Source organism: Nelumbo nucifera, chromosome 8 (assembly GCF_055504915.1).
Source record: "Nelumbo nucifera cultivar China Antique chromosome 8, China Antique-T2T, whole genome shotgun sequence".
Classification (NCBI taxonomy): Eukaryota; Viridiplantae; Streptophyta; class Magnoliopsida; order Proteales; family Nelumbonaceae; genus Nelumbo; species Nelumbo nucifera.
Window position 1 is genome coordinate 42,536,819 of NC_142656.1, and position 16,984 is coordinate 42,553,802.

The 16,984-nt window shown below is 36.8% G+C and overlaps 1 long non-coding RNA gene across 1 annotated transcript; it reads right to left on the reverse strand.

The window, feature by feature from the left end:
* Positions 1–1,041: 1,041 nt before the first annotated feature.
* On the reverse strand, positions 1,042–6,349 carry LOC148789944 (uncharacterized). Its single transcript, XR_016079796.1, has 3 exons — positions 6,180–6,349; positions 1,326–4,307; positions 1,042–1,224 (listed from the first exon to the last, which is right to left on the reverse strand). It is a non-coding gene; the product is annotated as an uncharacterized LOC148789944 (long non-coding RNA).
* Between the last annotated feature and the right edge of the window lie 10,635 nt (positions 6,350–16,984).

The window sequence follows — 16,984 nt, forward strand, 5'->3', positions numbered from 1 at the left end:
ATGTAATCTGCTTCCAAGAAGTAGGCATTTCGACTGCAAAACAGCTTTTGCTCTCCTAGGTCATTGAAGAAATATCCTACAAAGCTTTTGGGGTAGCCTACGAATACTCAACAACTGGTCTTGGATTTCAATTTATCAACACTTGTTCTTCTAACATGTGCCAGACAACCCCAAATCTTGAAGTATCTTACACTTGGTTTCTTATCGGTCCAAAGCTCAAATGGATTCTTAGGAACAAATTTGGTTGGAACCTGGTTCAACACGTATATCGCAGTCTCTAATGCGTATCCCTAAAACGATATAGATAGTTCTAAGTGGATGAGAAGTGAATGGACCATATCCAATAGAGTCCAGTTTCTCCTCTCCAATACACCGTTTGATTGTGGTGTAGCAAGAGGAGCTAACTATGATACAATTCCATTGTCCTTTAAGTAGTCCCTAAATTCATCAGAGAGATATTTTGCCTCCTCGATTTGATCGAAGGGCTTTAATTTGTCTCCCCAACTATTTCTCAACCTTTTGTCTGAACTCTTTGAACATTTCAAATGATTCAGACTTATGTCTCATTAGGTACACGTAACCATACCAAGAATGATCATCGGTGAAAGTTATAAAATAAACGTGCTGGTTGTGTACCCCAACATTCAGGGGACCACATACATTAGAATGTATCAGGTCAAGTGTGCCCTTAGATCTTTCAGGCTTTCCCGCAAATGACCATTTCGTCATCTTACCCTGAAAGCAACGTTCACAAGTTGGAAGATCTTCTACAATTATTAAATCCAAAGGACCATCCTTTACCAACCTTGTGATATGATCTATATTAATTTGGCCAAATCGGGAATGCCACAAGCACGTGGGATTAACTATATCACGTGATGTTTTCTTGGTGATAATTTCCGATGTTGTTTTGGTTATGTTTGTTTTCAGAGAAGGACGAAGGACATAGAGACCATTCTAAAGTTCTTCATAAGTGAAGAATTTGTTATTCAGTTTAATAGTAATCGTATTAGTAAACAAAATAGAATAACCATCCTTGCACAATTTGGAAATAGAAATTAGATTTCTTCTCAAAGTAGGTACATAAAGACAATCTTTAAGCCCAACAATTCCTTCTCTGAAATACAAATTTACAGTTCTTATGGCTGTAGCTGCAACTGTTGAAGAAGTCCCCAAGTAAAGCATCACTTCATCGATACTCAGCCTTCTGCTTATTTTGAACCCCTGCAATGTGTTACATGCATGAGTAGAAGCCTCAGAGTCAATACACTAGGAAGCAGAAGTGACCAATATATTGGTCTCTATGACAAAAGATTCGAAATTACCTTCTTTCTTCTTGGTTTCTAGATACTGAGGACAGTTCCTCTTCTAGTGTCTGGTCTGCCTGCAAAAGTGACATGCATCCGATGCTTTGTTTTTCTTCTGCTTTTTAGGCTTGCTAGCTTTCTTCTGAGGCTTCTTCCTAGCCTTCCTCTTTTTCTTGTTTGACTTGCCAACTTCAACAAGCATGGCTATTAACTTATCATTCTTTATCAATTCTTCAGCTCTCTGCAACATATTGTTGAGTTCTTGAAGGGTAACCTTTAGCTTATTCATGTTATAGTTCATAATAAACCGATTGAAGGAGGGAGGCATAAAGTTTAAGATGGCATCAATTTTAGTGTCATCATCTAGCCCAGAGCCGAGAGCCTCCAGTTAGTTAATGTAGCCCATCATCTTAAGACAATGGTCATGAACTAGTTAGCTCTCAGACATCTATGTGGTCATCAACAATTTGAGGACCTTCTGTTGAATAGAATGATTCTTCTCTTCATACAATGTCCTCCAACTATCCATGATATCCTTGGATACTTCGATCTTATCGAACTGTCTCTGTATCGGATTGTCTAAGGATGCTATGATGAAATACCAAGCAAGAGAGTTCTTCTCCTCCCATTCATGATACTCTTTCTTACAGGCCTTGGAAGCCCTGTCACCCGAACGTTCTGGTGTAGGGTTTTTAGCTACCTTGTCCAATTTTTTGGACATCAAAAGCAACATAAGGTTATGGAACCAGTCAGCATAATTAGGTTCCTTAAGTTTATTGTCATCCAACAATTTGGAAAATTGTTCGTTTGCCATTTCTGATAAAAGGCAACATAAATTAGTCCACGACCAAAGTTGATTCATGTTATTTACATAAAAAGCTCTTTTATCTATGTTCCATTTCAATTTCTTCATCTCTGAGATTTCCCTCCTATCTCAGTGACAGAGACTCGGTTATGTCTCTGGAAATGTGGAAAATCACATAAGTGCATGGAGCCAACTGTTTCAGCTGCAAAACCCCACCACTTTCTGTGAAGGATCTTATCTACTCATCAAATGAGCTTTCCCTTTGGCCTCTATCAGACAAGGTTCGTTGCCATTTTAGGTTAAACCTTTCTGTCCAGTAAGTGCTGACCCATTATATCATGGACCCCAAGGTACCATGAGAGAGCCTTCCATTTTAGGATGGGCCCCTCCCACATCGGCCTATGACGCCCCTATTATCTTATGAAGCCATCCAACAAACTAGACCAGCAAATGGATAAGCCCAATTTTATGGTGCATCTCCTCATTGCTAATATGGCCCATCTTCATGCTAATGATGGAAGGCCTTTAGAGAATTCATCTTATGAAATTCCCTTTCACTTGCACTTATATTAACTAGAGGGAACAAATTAAAACGTACGTAGATCTGATTTAGGTCAAACCAAAGTGACTCCCATTGACTTTCATAAAGTCATATTCAAATGGGCCAAAAACGGGTTAGGGTTCTGCACGGTTCCTCTTGGGGAAGAAGCTGATATGGGGCTCTTTGAGAAGGGAGATAATCCAATGATCTTTAGGGCACCATGGCAATGATTTGCATTCATCCATGGTGTTTGTAGAGAGCCACTAACGATTAAACATGGGCCAAGTACTTATGGCCCATGTATGAATCACATTCAACACATCACATACATCCACATGCATAAATTGATCCAATCAATTAAATAATCTATAAAACCCTAATTAATTAAAGTTAACACATTATAAGCCCATTAAGGCCCATCTATTATCAAATAATATCATCTAGGTATATGGGCTAAACTGCAAAAAGCAGTTCGGCCCATACAGATGTTATGCTGAAAATGGGTTGATGCTGCTTTAACAAAGCAAAATAGGGTTTTATAGGGGTGGGCCAAATTGCATGTGATGGGCCATCAAACCCTTGGCCCATAACCAAATTTGGGTGACCTAAAACGTGACCCATGGGGCTGAGAATAGACCCCATCGAACCATGGCTTCGGTCCAACCAATTTGAACCAAACTAGGTTAATTCGGCCTAGGATTTGGTGTCCTATACATGATGTAATTATCAAGATTATGATCTGAAATTAATTATAGCCAAAATTGACAATCAAGAACAGCAAGAAAACATAATCATGGGGTTGTAAGTGTGATGATTCGGGCAAACTGCAAACCTCCAAGAAAAGGGTTAATTGTAGATTGCAGATTTGTTTTTTGCAAATCACGGATTACAAATTTCTTTTCTACAAAATTTCTTCTTCTCCTCTGCGCACTCCAACAAGTCTTGCAATGTAAAAAAAATAGAAAAATCTAATTTTCTATTAATTACATCAGATTGAATCCTATATATTTTGTCTAAAACTAAAAAAAATTATTTATAGACCAAAAGAATAGAATAAAGATGGCAAGGTGCACAGATATTTGCGCCATAAAAGAATTCGATCTCCATCACACAAACAGTCCAAAAATTCAAGAAATAATAACAAAACCATTCCATAATTATTGCAGAATAATAAAGAATTAATTCCAGATCAAACGCCCAAATCTGAGAACCGAATTCTCAGAAAAACTGCAAATTTGCGCAAATCAGGTAGAATAGTTTCTGCCAATTTGTGCAGCTTCAGATCTATTCTAAATTTGGTTCAAGACTTGAACCTAGCTCTGATACCACTGAAGGAAAGGGAGATCCATCATATGGATGGCTAAACCATGCAGGGTGGTTGGGCGAAATTTAAAAAATTTATTTTCTCCCTTCCAGGAATTGTATTCCCAGATTTAGAAAAATTGCATTTTTCAAGAATCGTTCTCAAAACAAACTAGATCAAATCTGGAACCAAAATAAAGGGAGAGTTATACCTTATACGGAATCTACATGTGTAACTCCCAAAGTAGGTGTTCACGCCCAAAGAGGGTACCAAATCCTGCCTCCACTGAAGATGGCACAGCTTGAGATGAAGCAGGATCAACAATGCAATCCTTCAGCAAGAACTACAATCCTTCAGCAAGGATCAAGCAAGGAAGATGAGCACAAATTCATATATGATTTTTCTTGCAAAAACTAGAATCAAGATAGATCTTAAAGAGCAGAAGGAGAGGGAGAACTGAAAGCAGTGTGGAACCTTTTTGCAATTTGCCCTCCTCTATTTAAATAGATCTTAAAGAGCTTATCTCCTAATCTGATTAAGAGTCTCCTTCATTTCAGCAGCTATTGATGCTAAGTTCAGTAGCTAGAACCACAATTATCAGGGCTGATATGAGAATTCAGCAAGGTGTATTGGTGTATACAGATCTGAGATCAGTATATCAGGTCTGAAATCAAGCAATACCACTGATCTTAGGTCTGCACAATAGTTGTTCTAGCTTGCTTCTCATCAGTCCTGATGAATCTTCGAATGAGGGTGAGTTACAGATCTGAAATCAGACCTGTACACACACCATTTTCAGATCTGAATTTCAGATCTGAGATCAGATTTGAAGCTCAGATTTGAAAGCAGACATACCATTTTTTTTTTCTTTTAAGCTGGAAGAAAACTAAAAGAAAAGAAAGTAAACTAACCAAAATCTTTTTATGTGAGTGCAGATCTGATTGTTGAGTTCAAGAAACAACAAGTAATGCAATCAGATCTGTACCCTTTTTGAGATAATGAAGCTAAAAAAAAATTGATCAGATCTACATAAACTCAACTAAAACTGAAATTAAAGATGGAGCAATCAAGTATTAAGAGAGGAAACCGGCTCCATCAATGAAGCCATTGCATTCAAAATTGAAATTTAAGATGTAGAATTGAAAACCAGCAATGAATGCAAAGCTATAAATCATATTAAGAATGACCAATGGTTCCTAATATTGCTACAATAAATCCCCGGCAACGGCGCCAAAAACTTGATCTGTGGCTCATTGTGACACTAGCAAGTGCACTAGCCGCTCAAGTAATAGAGTAGTGAGTAGAGTATCGTCCCACGATGATTTATGTAGCAACTACTAATAATAAATCAGTCTACTATTATCTGATCAGCCGAAATGTAACACTAATGAAAATCTGAAATTCTAACTACAAAGTTATTTCTAACACATTGGACCAAACACCTTGTATGCAAGTGAGGAGACAAGCTAAAGATGCATAGAAAAATAAATTCAGCAACTAGTTTTCTAGGCAATTCGAGTAGAATAGGATTCAGCCTTGGTTTGGTGAAATCCCAAAGCAATGAACAGCCTCTCTCGAGCGCATGTTCAATCTATGCATGAGAGGTGGTCCTTATATCTCTATCAAGGATCTAATCACCAAGCATGCATTCAGATCTAGCAATTCTAGGGCTTCATTTTAGCTGGATGATCATCAACTCAGCTGAATGAACACCAACCAAATTGTGCAAGTTATCTCTAACCTTGCACTCAATTTGGCTCTTGATTGGCAGATCTGAAATCTTAGAGTCTTTCTCAAGCACTCTAGGAATTCCAAGAAAGAGGAACAATTTGGCCAGACTGAATTAAAGCTACCTGAATTCTTTCTCAAGTAATTCAGATATTACAAGTTCATGATCTGAAATCACAGATCTGATTTTATAGAATAGCAGTTCGGATCAACTATTTCATGATCTGAATTTACAGATCTGAGATTGGAAAATAGCAATTCAGACCTTGTAAATTCATGATCTGAAATTTCAGATTTGAGATTTCAGAATAGCAGTTCGGCCAACAATCCACAATTGACATTCCAAACAAGAAACTTCAAGATTGAATCTACTTTACTCGAATGAACTTAGAAAACAAATTACAGAATTGAATTTGCATAATACATGCTTTGATTACAGCAAGAAAGGAAAAAAATGATGGAGAAATTACATAAATCTTAGCTGAATTTGATTACCAATTTGTGCAGAAATCAAGTGAGGACGAAACCTTGATCTCCAATTGCTTTCTCCCCCTTCGAATTCAGCTTCTTCTTCTCTTGAAGTTTCTAGTTCCTCATCTCTTCTCCTCTCTTGCGCCTATCTCTCTCTCTCTTTCTCTCTTAGAACAAGAGCTCAAGGAGAGTTTGAAATAAGATGTTGGGCCCTTTTTCCCCCTCTAGAGGCCTCCTTATATAGGCTTTCAATGAAGCTCTTGCCTCTTCTTGAAGCCTCTAGAATTGGGTGTATTACACCCCTCATGAACCTTCTAGAGTGCTCCCTCCTTCTCTTCAAGAAACTTCTAGGAGTTGCCGCCCCTAGCTCCCTTTGGGCTGCTATTTGGGTTGCAACTTAGCTTGCTTTAGAGCACATGTAGGCTACACTCTAGGCTATTCTTTGGGCTGAAACTGGACTGGGCCGAAATTTCCTTCTTGCTAGGCTTCTTCCCTTGACTTTTCTAAAGAGTTAGCTTGCACTACTTGGGCCGAATGAAAACTCCCTTGCTCTTAAGGCTGGGCTGGGCTGAACTTGATAAATTTTGGGCTTTCTTTTCTTGCTTTTGCCTTCTTTTTCTCGAGTTGGCTGCCACTGAAATCTTTATTGCAATTAAACTAAAAATAGGTCAAAATTTAATTAAACCGGCATAAAATTTCATGTAGAGACCTCATAAAATATAGATAAATTGAAGGTTCATCACTCCTAATTCAAATCTTTATTTGGATCTGGACTCTTTAAGTGGATAAGACTTATCCTCTTATCCTTATCTGCTAATCCAAACCCATATCTAAACCCAGATTCGCCCATATTGATTAATTATAATAATCTTGGGCCCTAAGCCCATTAAGAAAGTGGACTCACTTTCCCTTTTAATTGCTAGCTAACTTGGCTCTCTTTGTATGGCATGGGACCCTAACTTGGCTCTCTATTACAAGGCCTGGCCGAATTCACTGCTGAATACAATGAACCCCTGAGTCCATCAGCATGGGCTCTTAATGGGCCCAACCTTTACACTAAATGGTCATTGAGCCCAGCCACCTTATGAAGGCCCAAGGAATATGGTCTTAAGTGAGATTAGTCCATTAGGTATAAAAGCCCTAAATGGTCTTACACTTAACCTCTCAACCCATAATGATCAAACACTACCCGACAAGAGAGGACCTCTCCCTCGACTGCAAGGTACAATGTTACACTCTCTGCTCAGATGGATCCCGGGAATTAAAACGTTTTGCAAAGATTTTTTCATAAAACATAATATATCTATATTCTCATATAAATATATACTTTTCAAAACAAATCTCAAACACGATTGAAATCGACTATCGGTAGTTTTGGTTTCCATCAGAGAGAGTGCAGTCCCCAATCATTCACTTTGTCCGACAAAGGGGTCGATCCTGTCACTATGATCACCCACTCGAGTGAATTCTCAGACTGCCCCAACATACCTAGATTTTGACCCCCACTAAGGATCTCACTGATTGGCATATCAAAGACAACCCAATCCAACACCTAGTGCAGTACCATAATCAAGTCTAGGGGTTAGGTGTAACTTTCCAATTTTGCCCACCAATCTCTAAGGTCCAAGGCATAACTAGAAAATGGTATGGGTTTACTGTTTCAAGTAAATACACACTACATGTGCTTCGGGTCTAACTCTGGCAGCTGAGACAACCTACCCCAACCGACTTGGCAGCACATTGGTGTCAGCCTTGGCAGGATAAACTTCTCCTAGTCTATCCAACGGCTGTGAACATTCTAAACTAACACGAGTCTCATAAGTGTCCAATTTAAGAGTAATTACATAGAAACATACCAAGTATAACATGAATCAATTATGTACTTTTATTCATTTACAATAAATGTCTAATGTACATCAATCTGATTGGAGCTAAAGGCATACATTGTCTAACAAAACCTTATTAGAAATCCAAAACCATAGGTAAGTAGAGCCTGAAAGTCCAAATCCGATGACACCAAGATCACCCAAATCCGACACTGTTTACCCCTTCATCTCAAGACCCGAAGTCGGAATTAGTTCCAATCATCTGATCGGGATCATCTTTGATCATGAATCCTATACCTCATGAAAATTGAAATCCAACCTTTTAGATGGATATATCTCGAAATTCCAAGCCCAACGATACCAAGATCATCCAATTCTGACACCGTTAGCCCCTCCATTTTGAGATCCGAAGCTATATTCGATCTGGGCCCTCAATTTGGAATCTTCTTCACAACAACTTTAAACCTATGGCACCCCACGACCAAAACTTCTTCTCAGCCTCTAGAAGCATCTTAAAAATCCAAAATTTGACTAGATAGGAGCATCCAATCAATCAAGCCAATCACCTAAACTTGAAATTTCCATTTTAGGTAAATTGGTAAAATCTTTCACTATTTGTCTTGATTGATTGAGATGATCTCTCCCAAAGCTGTCTTGAAAGACCATTCTCTCAATCAATCTCCCTCCAAAAACCTTTCAAACCTCAGCCATTGATCTCCCTTGTCTCCCATCTCAACCCCCCATTTCCATCTCAAAAAAATCTATAAATTCCACCCCTTTCTCACATCCTAGACACACAAGAAAGCCTAGAGATATTATCCTACACTCACTAGTATAGAGAATACCCCTTTACTCCCCAAGCAGCCCCAAGCATTCCTAACCCATGTCCTACACTCTCTCTACCACCTCTCACGTCCTTAGAGTCCCCCCATATCAGTGTTACAGTCTAAGAGCTCCCCAAGTCATGCATACGTCCAAGAGAAAAAGCTAAAAGCATTCTTGAAGTAACAATTGTGCAACATAAATGATACTCGATCCAGCAATGTTTCCACACATCTTGGTCTACATAACCAATGTCTTTGACCTCCCAAATGACCGGGAGGTCATCTTCAACACAAGGAGTTTCACAAGGATTTCAAAGGCCTCATGAAGAAGCATAGCAAGGACAACTATAAAGGTCATGTTGCTGATCGAAAAAACTGACGAGAGGTGAGTCCTACTTCATGACCCATAAGGTATGACGTTCCCTTTTTTTTCCTTTTTCTGTTGTAGGCTTGCTATTTCCATGTTTCTTAGTTTCTGCCCAAGTAGTTAAGTAGGATTGACATTCCACCCAATCAAAGACATTGCTAGAATTTCTTTCTTGTCTTAAACAAGTAGCCGTCATTTTTTTAGTTCTACTCATCATCTTAAGTTATTACAATCATCTCATTTCTCATCACACTTGCTTAACTGTCGGATTTGATCACCTCATGTTTTGCAGTAACTTTTTTTGCTTAATTGCATTTTGCATTCTGTATTAAATTAGTTAATACATTACAACTTCTAATTCCATAAACAATTCATTAATTAGTCGTTCTTCTCCATTTATGCTCTTGTAGATTTTATTTTTATTTCTAGTTTTCCTTGTCTTAGCATCATTCTCTCTCACCGTCTTTTATTTTGCACGATAAGCAATGGTATATAATAGGTCTCATTTTACTTAGGTGGCGTTTGATTGCACTTTTTAGATGTCTGAATCTAAAAAGTTTTCTTTTGAGACACCTTGCTTTGTTTGGTATTACCTCTTATTACAGATCTAAAATTGGATTTTAGATCTTAATTTCTAAGAGGTGGAGAAGATGCTTAATGCGCTTAGACCTAATTTAGAGGTACTTAAAAGACATAAATACCCTCAAAAAAAATTTAACATTACATATTTTTGTCCTTCATGTAAATCGAATTGAACCCTCACTGTGAACTAATGAAGCTCCACCACCACCACCACCACTGCACTCTCTTTGTCTCTCTCTCTCTCCTATATTCCTGCCACCACCGCTGTAGCTTGCAGCGGTGGTTCTCTCTCCCTCGCTCTCTCTATCTCTCTCTGCCCTGTCTTCCGGCCACCACCGCCAGAGAAGAACCACCATCGCAACAGTTCTCTCGCTCTCTCTCTCCCTCCCTCCCTTGTCTTCCCACCATCGCCACCGCCGCTGCAAGTTGTAGTGGCGGCTCTCTCTCTACCTGTCTTCTCTCTCTCGCTCTCGCTCTCCTCCCTTCCTCCCTCCCTCCCTGTCTTCCACCACAATTTTTTATTAATTATTAATTATTTTGTTATTTTTATTAAACATTAATTATTTGTTATTAAATTTACTTGTGTTATTTATTATTTATTAATTATTTTTATTAACTAGTAATTTTTAATTATTTTAATATTTTTATAGTCATTAATTATTTTTTTTAATTTTAATCGTTTCATTTATTAATTAATAGTTAATAATTTTTTATTTTTTATTTGTATTGTTTCAATATTATTTTGAGGTTGAAAATTATTTTTTATGAGATAATGTAAATTGAACTCAACATTTCCAAATAGTATGTTCTAGGGATAAAATAGTAAAGTCAGTAAATTTCAGATGGTAAAGGGTCCATCCAACACAAACAAACTTATAGATTTAGATCCTCTAAAAAGTAGAAAAGCAACTATGCCTCTTTTCAAATTTCAAACACTTTTAATATCTTTTTAACTTTTCATATCTGAATTTTCAGATTTATAAAGCACCACCTTAGTCTCCATACATGGTCATTTTATTTAGTTTTACATCTCCATTTAGTAGTATGCATTTTATTAGGAACTACCAATAAGAAGTTGTGTCATCATGGTAGGTCAATATTTTCATGGATGGCCTAGTTCATTAATTTATCATGTGCATTCAAGCCATTACCTTTAGGACCAAACAGCTAGACCCTACACATATTACACATGGTTAGTTTTAGTTCTCCCTTGTTAGTTGTCCCCACAAAGCTTCTAATTATTCTCCATTGTTAGATTAACCCTCATGCCTTTTATGGAATTTTGTTTAGAGTCTTGATCTACATGATATTTATCATGCAATTTTTTTTTCTTCTTTTTTTTTTGTTTTGACGTATTTAAGATAAATAGCATGCAATCATTCTCATATCTCATTTTATCTACATTCATCATTCTAGGTCTGTATTAATTTTGTTATATTTAGCCTTTAATTTTCAATTGGTCAGTTTATTTCTTGTTTGATGTTTAATTAATCTATTTGTAGTTCCTTCTTGAGTAGTTATTTAATTCTTTAGTTTTTCACTTTAGGTTATTCAGATATTTTCTTTCATTGAGTGTGTGATTGATAATTATTTCAAGCCCAAAATTATAAAAAATTTCCTTGGAACTTTGGTAAAGTAGAGGCCGGTTTAACCGGGCATGTGTGGGGTGCCTAACACCTTCCCATTCCATACCTTGGTCCCCAGACCCTAAGAATCTCTATCCCATTGGGCAATGAGTCAACAAGAAAGCAAAATGTTTTTCTTGAAAAATCCTGGGTTTTCCAAAATTCCCAATTCCAAAAATTTAGGTAGTGACTCCATACTCCATATTCCACAATTTGTCCCTCCCTCCGGGTCGGGTAGCCACAACGAGAATGCAGAAAAACCAAACAATCCAAAAATTGAAAAGCTTCAAATGAAGCTTTTGGTCTTTTCACATTGAAAATAGCCTTCCCAACTATTTTTAGCAATCCAGTAGACCAAAACCCCAAAAGTTCAATGTGTCTTCTTGTCTATTGGGTTGTTGAAAGATCCACCTAGAAAGTCTTTCCAAATAGCACTTATATCACTAACAATTCCACTATTGAATTATGTTTCCTCTCAAAAACCTTTGGTCAAATATTAATAGCCTTGTGAAGCATCCTTCTGATGTTACTTTCCAACACTGTAAGCATTTCTACCAACCAGTGTTTTTGAATTGTTGTTGACCCAGATGGTCAAACTGTTCGGCTTAGGAATGGTTCTAGCAACCAGTTTTGTTTCATCCTTAATCTACTCTTAGCCAAAAGCTATTGACATGATCAGTGACCCGCTGACTCGGGCAGTAGAACCGTCAACCCATTCGACCCGAACAATAGTATTTTATCATTTTTTTATTTTAATTATTTTTTTATTTTTTTTATTTTTTTATTTTTATATTTTCAAATTAAAACCGATTGTCCATTCAATAGAACGATTGATCCACTAACCTAAAAACCAATGGCCAAAGCGATTCTAGTTTTGGGCCGATTGTTAAAACACTGCTACCAACAACCTAACTCATCACTTATCCAAAACGGCTTTATCTCCCAAAACTCTTGTATGGAAACTAGCCATCTTTCACTTTGATTTGGTCCTTTGGTGAAGCTCTACTTCTAGGATTTAAATCTAGCTCTGTTACCCAAACAAAAAGATATTATATTTCAAAATCATATATACAATATTCAAATAACGATTTTGATGAGATGGATATTATTTCTCCTTACTTTTTTATATTTATACTAAGGCCATGTTTGGGAGTGCTTAAAAATAAATGGTTATTCGAAATAAGTGCTTATTTGGGTTGGGACAACACCATTAAGCACTTATTGGTGTTTGGGAAATAAGCCTGAAATAAGTGTTTATTTTAAAAATAAGGGCTTATTTTTTAAGCCCAAATTTCTAGCTTTTTTGAGTGCCCATACAATTAGCACTTATTCAATTTATTTCCTCTAAGAATTGTCCCCGGTAAACTTTTAGAATACCAATTATACCCTTTCAATGTTATTACTTTGAGCAACAATATTGTTACTCTTAGGAAAGCACTTTTATGAAAACAAAGTACTTTTACAAAAGCACATTTATAAAAGTACTTTTATGAAAGCATTTTTAAAAGTACTTTTACGAAAGCATTTTTATGAAACTACTTTTACACGAAAGCACTTTTATAAGAGCACTTTTACAAAAGTACTTTTATAAAAACACTTTTATGAAAGTACTTTTACAAAAGCACTTTCAAATTATTTTTATTAAAGAAATTTTATGAAAGTACTTTTATAAAAGTACTTTTACAAAAGCACTTTTATGGAAGTACTTTTATAAAAGCACTTTTACGATAACACTTCTATCAAAGTACTTTTATTCATTCATTTTGGATTGGATGTTTTGAAAATTCATTCACTTTGGATTGGATATTTTGAAAATTTGAAAGAAAATGAAGGACAAAAGAGTCATAAGTGCTTATTGGAGAAAAAGACCACCAAACGCCCAATATAAAATAAGTGATTATTTTTTAAAATAATCACTTAAAAAAGTTGGGTGCCAAATGCAAATAAGTGCATATTCAAGTAAGCACTTGTTTTTAAGCACTTATTTTGAACATAACAACTCCCAAGCTTGGCCTTAGAAGTCTATTTAAATATGGGATGACTTGATCTATATGAGCTTTAAAGCATCACTTGTAAAAGGGTTTATAGGAAAAGTAACTTGTTTAATTCAAATGCAAAGTTGGGTATCAAAAATAATCAAACTAAAAAGTTTTTACTTTGTTTACTTTGTTTTGATTAAACACATGTTCAAGAATGTGTTTTGGTTCATTTATATTTTTTTCAACCTCATTTCCAAAGAGGAAAAAAACTTGTAAAACTTGCATCATTTTCCAAAATTAGGCTATGAAATTGTGGATGAGACCCATATACAATTAGCACTTTTCTTTTTTTCGGGGGAGGGGGGTGGGTAGAAAGTTGAGAAAATGGGCTACACAAGACGGGGGGCAGCCCTTCACCCAAAATAGCAAAAACAAATATACTTCAAAACCAATAATACCCACCTGAATCTACACTACAAGATTCTTAATTTGGGTTTCACCAAGAAGGTATTTAAGGCTTTGGAACAAAAAACCCCCAGCCATGGTTTTAAAGGAGACCCCCGTCCAAACACTATGTAAAATTCGACTGTGAATGTGAATTTTGACCAATTGTAACTGAATTAGTCATCAACAATAATGAACCCTAGTTTAACAGCACAAATACTACTTTTCTTTTAGGAATATAATGATTGATGGAAAATTTTGGTAGAATTTGGCAAGGATCCCATGAACACAAGCACAGTACGTCACAAAAATTTGTGTGTTTTCCTATTCTTCACATTAATTCCTTTGCTATTCTTTTCTTTTATTTGTTCTCTTCAAAAAAAAAATCATATACTCATATTATCTATATATAATCAAACACTTGCATTGGTTTCCGACAAACTATAAAAGTTAAAACAAAGTATTGGAATTGATATAATGTTTTTGTTTTCACCCTTTAATCATACACTCGTGCATAGCACGTGCTATTACATTAGTCAATATAAATAAAAATGCTACACTTGAAGTCTAGATGTGCAAGACCCTTGCATTCATCTAACTTATAGAACTTTATGCTATCAAAGCATTGAAAATCAACATTATTTCTTCTATAATGTTAAGCATTAGCTAATCAATGTTTAGAGAAACGGACCAGACATCTAACTTATATATACCTTTTGAGACTTAAATTATATCATGAAGTATTTGTGGAAAGTAAAAGACTACTCTGAAAGAAGATGGCATCCTCTCCAGGCTTGATCGACACGGGTCAGACCTCTAAAAGATCCTTTGCTGCTATCGTTGCGGATTCCTATGCACTCGATCAGGTTCAAATCGACCTTAAAGCCCTATCTTTCACTCAGTTTGGCAAAGCAGCTTGTTTCTTTTCTTCAGAAGAAATCTCAAAAGCCAGTGAACCTTTTCGTTTAGCATTGGTGGCAAAAGTCTCTTACGGGAGACCTCCTATTCCTGAGATCAAATCTTTGCTCTCCTCCAGATTCAACCTGAAGGACTTTGTGATTTTGGTGATTGATTACACCCATCTCCTGTTTCGCTTTGTAGACGAAGAAGACTTCTTAAATGTCTGGCTGCGAGAGGTTTTTTTACGTGAAGGGCTTTCTCTTCAGAATTTTCCGGTGGTCGCCGAAGTTTCATTCTGGGGAGGATCCTTTCATTCTCCCTATTTGGATCTCCTTTCCAAAACTTACTATATTTCTGTTTGGAGACTCTTACAACAGATATATTGCAGGTAATGTGGGTAAGGTTCTTAAAGTTCCTCTTGCCACGATGCACTGTACCTCTGCAAAGGAGGCTCGTGTTTGTGTTGAGCTCGATATCACAAAACTGAGGCCTGAAAATATATGGGTTGGTCTAGGAAAGAAGGTGACTTCTTTCAAAAAGTAGTGTATGAAAACATCCCCGTTTTCTGTGACAATTGCCATAAAGTGGGTCACACTGCAGAAAGCTGTAAGAAGACTATAAAAGAAAAATGGAAACCTGCCCCAACTACAAAAGGATCAAAATCTTTGAGTGATAACCACTTGGTTCAGTCTGAAACCAACACGAACCCGGTGCAGTCGAAGTTGAACTCCAAAAGAAAATTTGTTCAAAGAATAGAATGGAAACCATTGGTGCAATTAGCCGTTTTGGGACAATTTCACCTGTAAAAGAAAACCCAAACATTGAAGTTTCAGAATCTCCATTTCAAGTAAACATCTCCTATGATGATGAACAGTCAGTTCAAGGTATTCGTCAAGCTGTAGAGGAAGCTCTTCTGGAAGCGTTTGGATCTCCTTCTCCAACTAGAATAGCAATTGGGTCGCCTCCCCCAACTACACTAGCGAACAAACAATGGGAGGAAAAAAAGCTTATGGCTAAAATCTGTTGATGGTCGTCCAAGAATGACGAATGATAGTTTTAACGAGGTAATCATCTCGCTTATAGATTTTCACAAAAATTTGCAGGTCAAATTCAAAGAGGCCATGAAAAGAGTAACAATAACTTCAGAAGAGGACCTGATCGATCATAGTGCTCCACTGGTGGTTCCCAACACGCCAGAAGAAGAAGAAAGTATTTCGGGAAGCCCCTATAATCCAATCAGGTTCACCCAAGACTTGGCCGAGGAACAGATCGAACCAACGGGCCTGTTGAACCAGGTTAGATGAATAAGGAAGACTTCAAAATCTCAAGATGACGCCTATAATGTCTCTCCAACCTTCTAAAATGATAAAAGCCTTGTTTTGGAACATTAGAGGTATAAGAAGCAAGAAATCTATTTGTAGATTAAGGAAACTTATTAAAATTCACAATCTTTCTATCATTTCCTTAATGGATCCCATTATTGATGTTACAAATCTGAATTCCATAAAGAGAGATCTTGGCATGGAGCATGGCATGACAAATGGAAATGATGTAGCCAAGATTTGGGTGCTTTGGAAGGGATCCATCCAATTAAGAGAAGTCTACCATGACCCTCAATTGATTACTTTTGAAGCCTCTTATGCTAGTGGTGTCACTAATTGTTTTTTGACTGTTATTTATGCCAGGTGTGACTACCAAATCAGAAGAAGTTTATGGAGCAATTTATTGAATTTTGCTACAGCTTGTGACCGGCCTTGGATCATTGGTGAAGATTTCAATATTACAAGTGAGCTCTCAGAACGTATTAGTAGAAATGAAAATTCTAGCTACTCAAATCGGCCTATGACGGAATTCAGAAATTTAATTGACAATGGGCTACATTGGGCCCATGTTTACTTGGACTAATGGTCTTCTTGGGCTCATTTGGACCGTATTTTTGTCAACCAAACTTGGTTGGACCAATTCGAAAATTTAATAGTTGAACATATAAAACGATCTTGTTTGGACCATTCCCCACTGCTAGTGACTATAAAGGACAACATGCTTCATGGTCTGAAACCTTTTTGCTTTCAACATATGTGGATCTTGCACCTAGATTTTCATATCTTAGTGCAACACTCTTGGAATCAACCCATTGAAGGGAACGATCTGTTTATTCTCTCTTCTAAAATGAAGTGGCTAAAGCAAAGTTTAAAAGATTGGAACCGGGAAACTTTTGGAGATGTGTTTGCAAATGTGTTAAATGCAAAGAATGGTGTTCTTAAAGCTGAGAATACAATCCT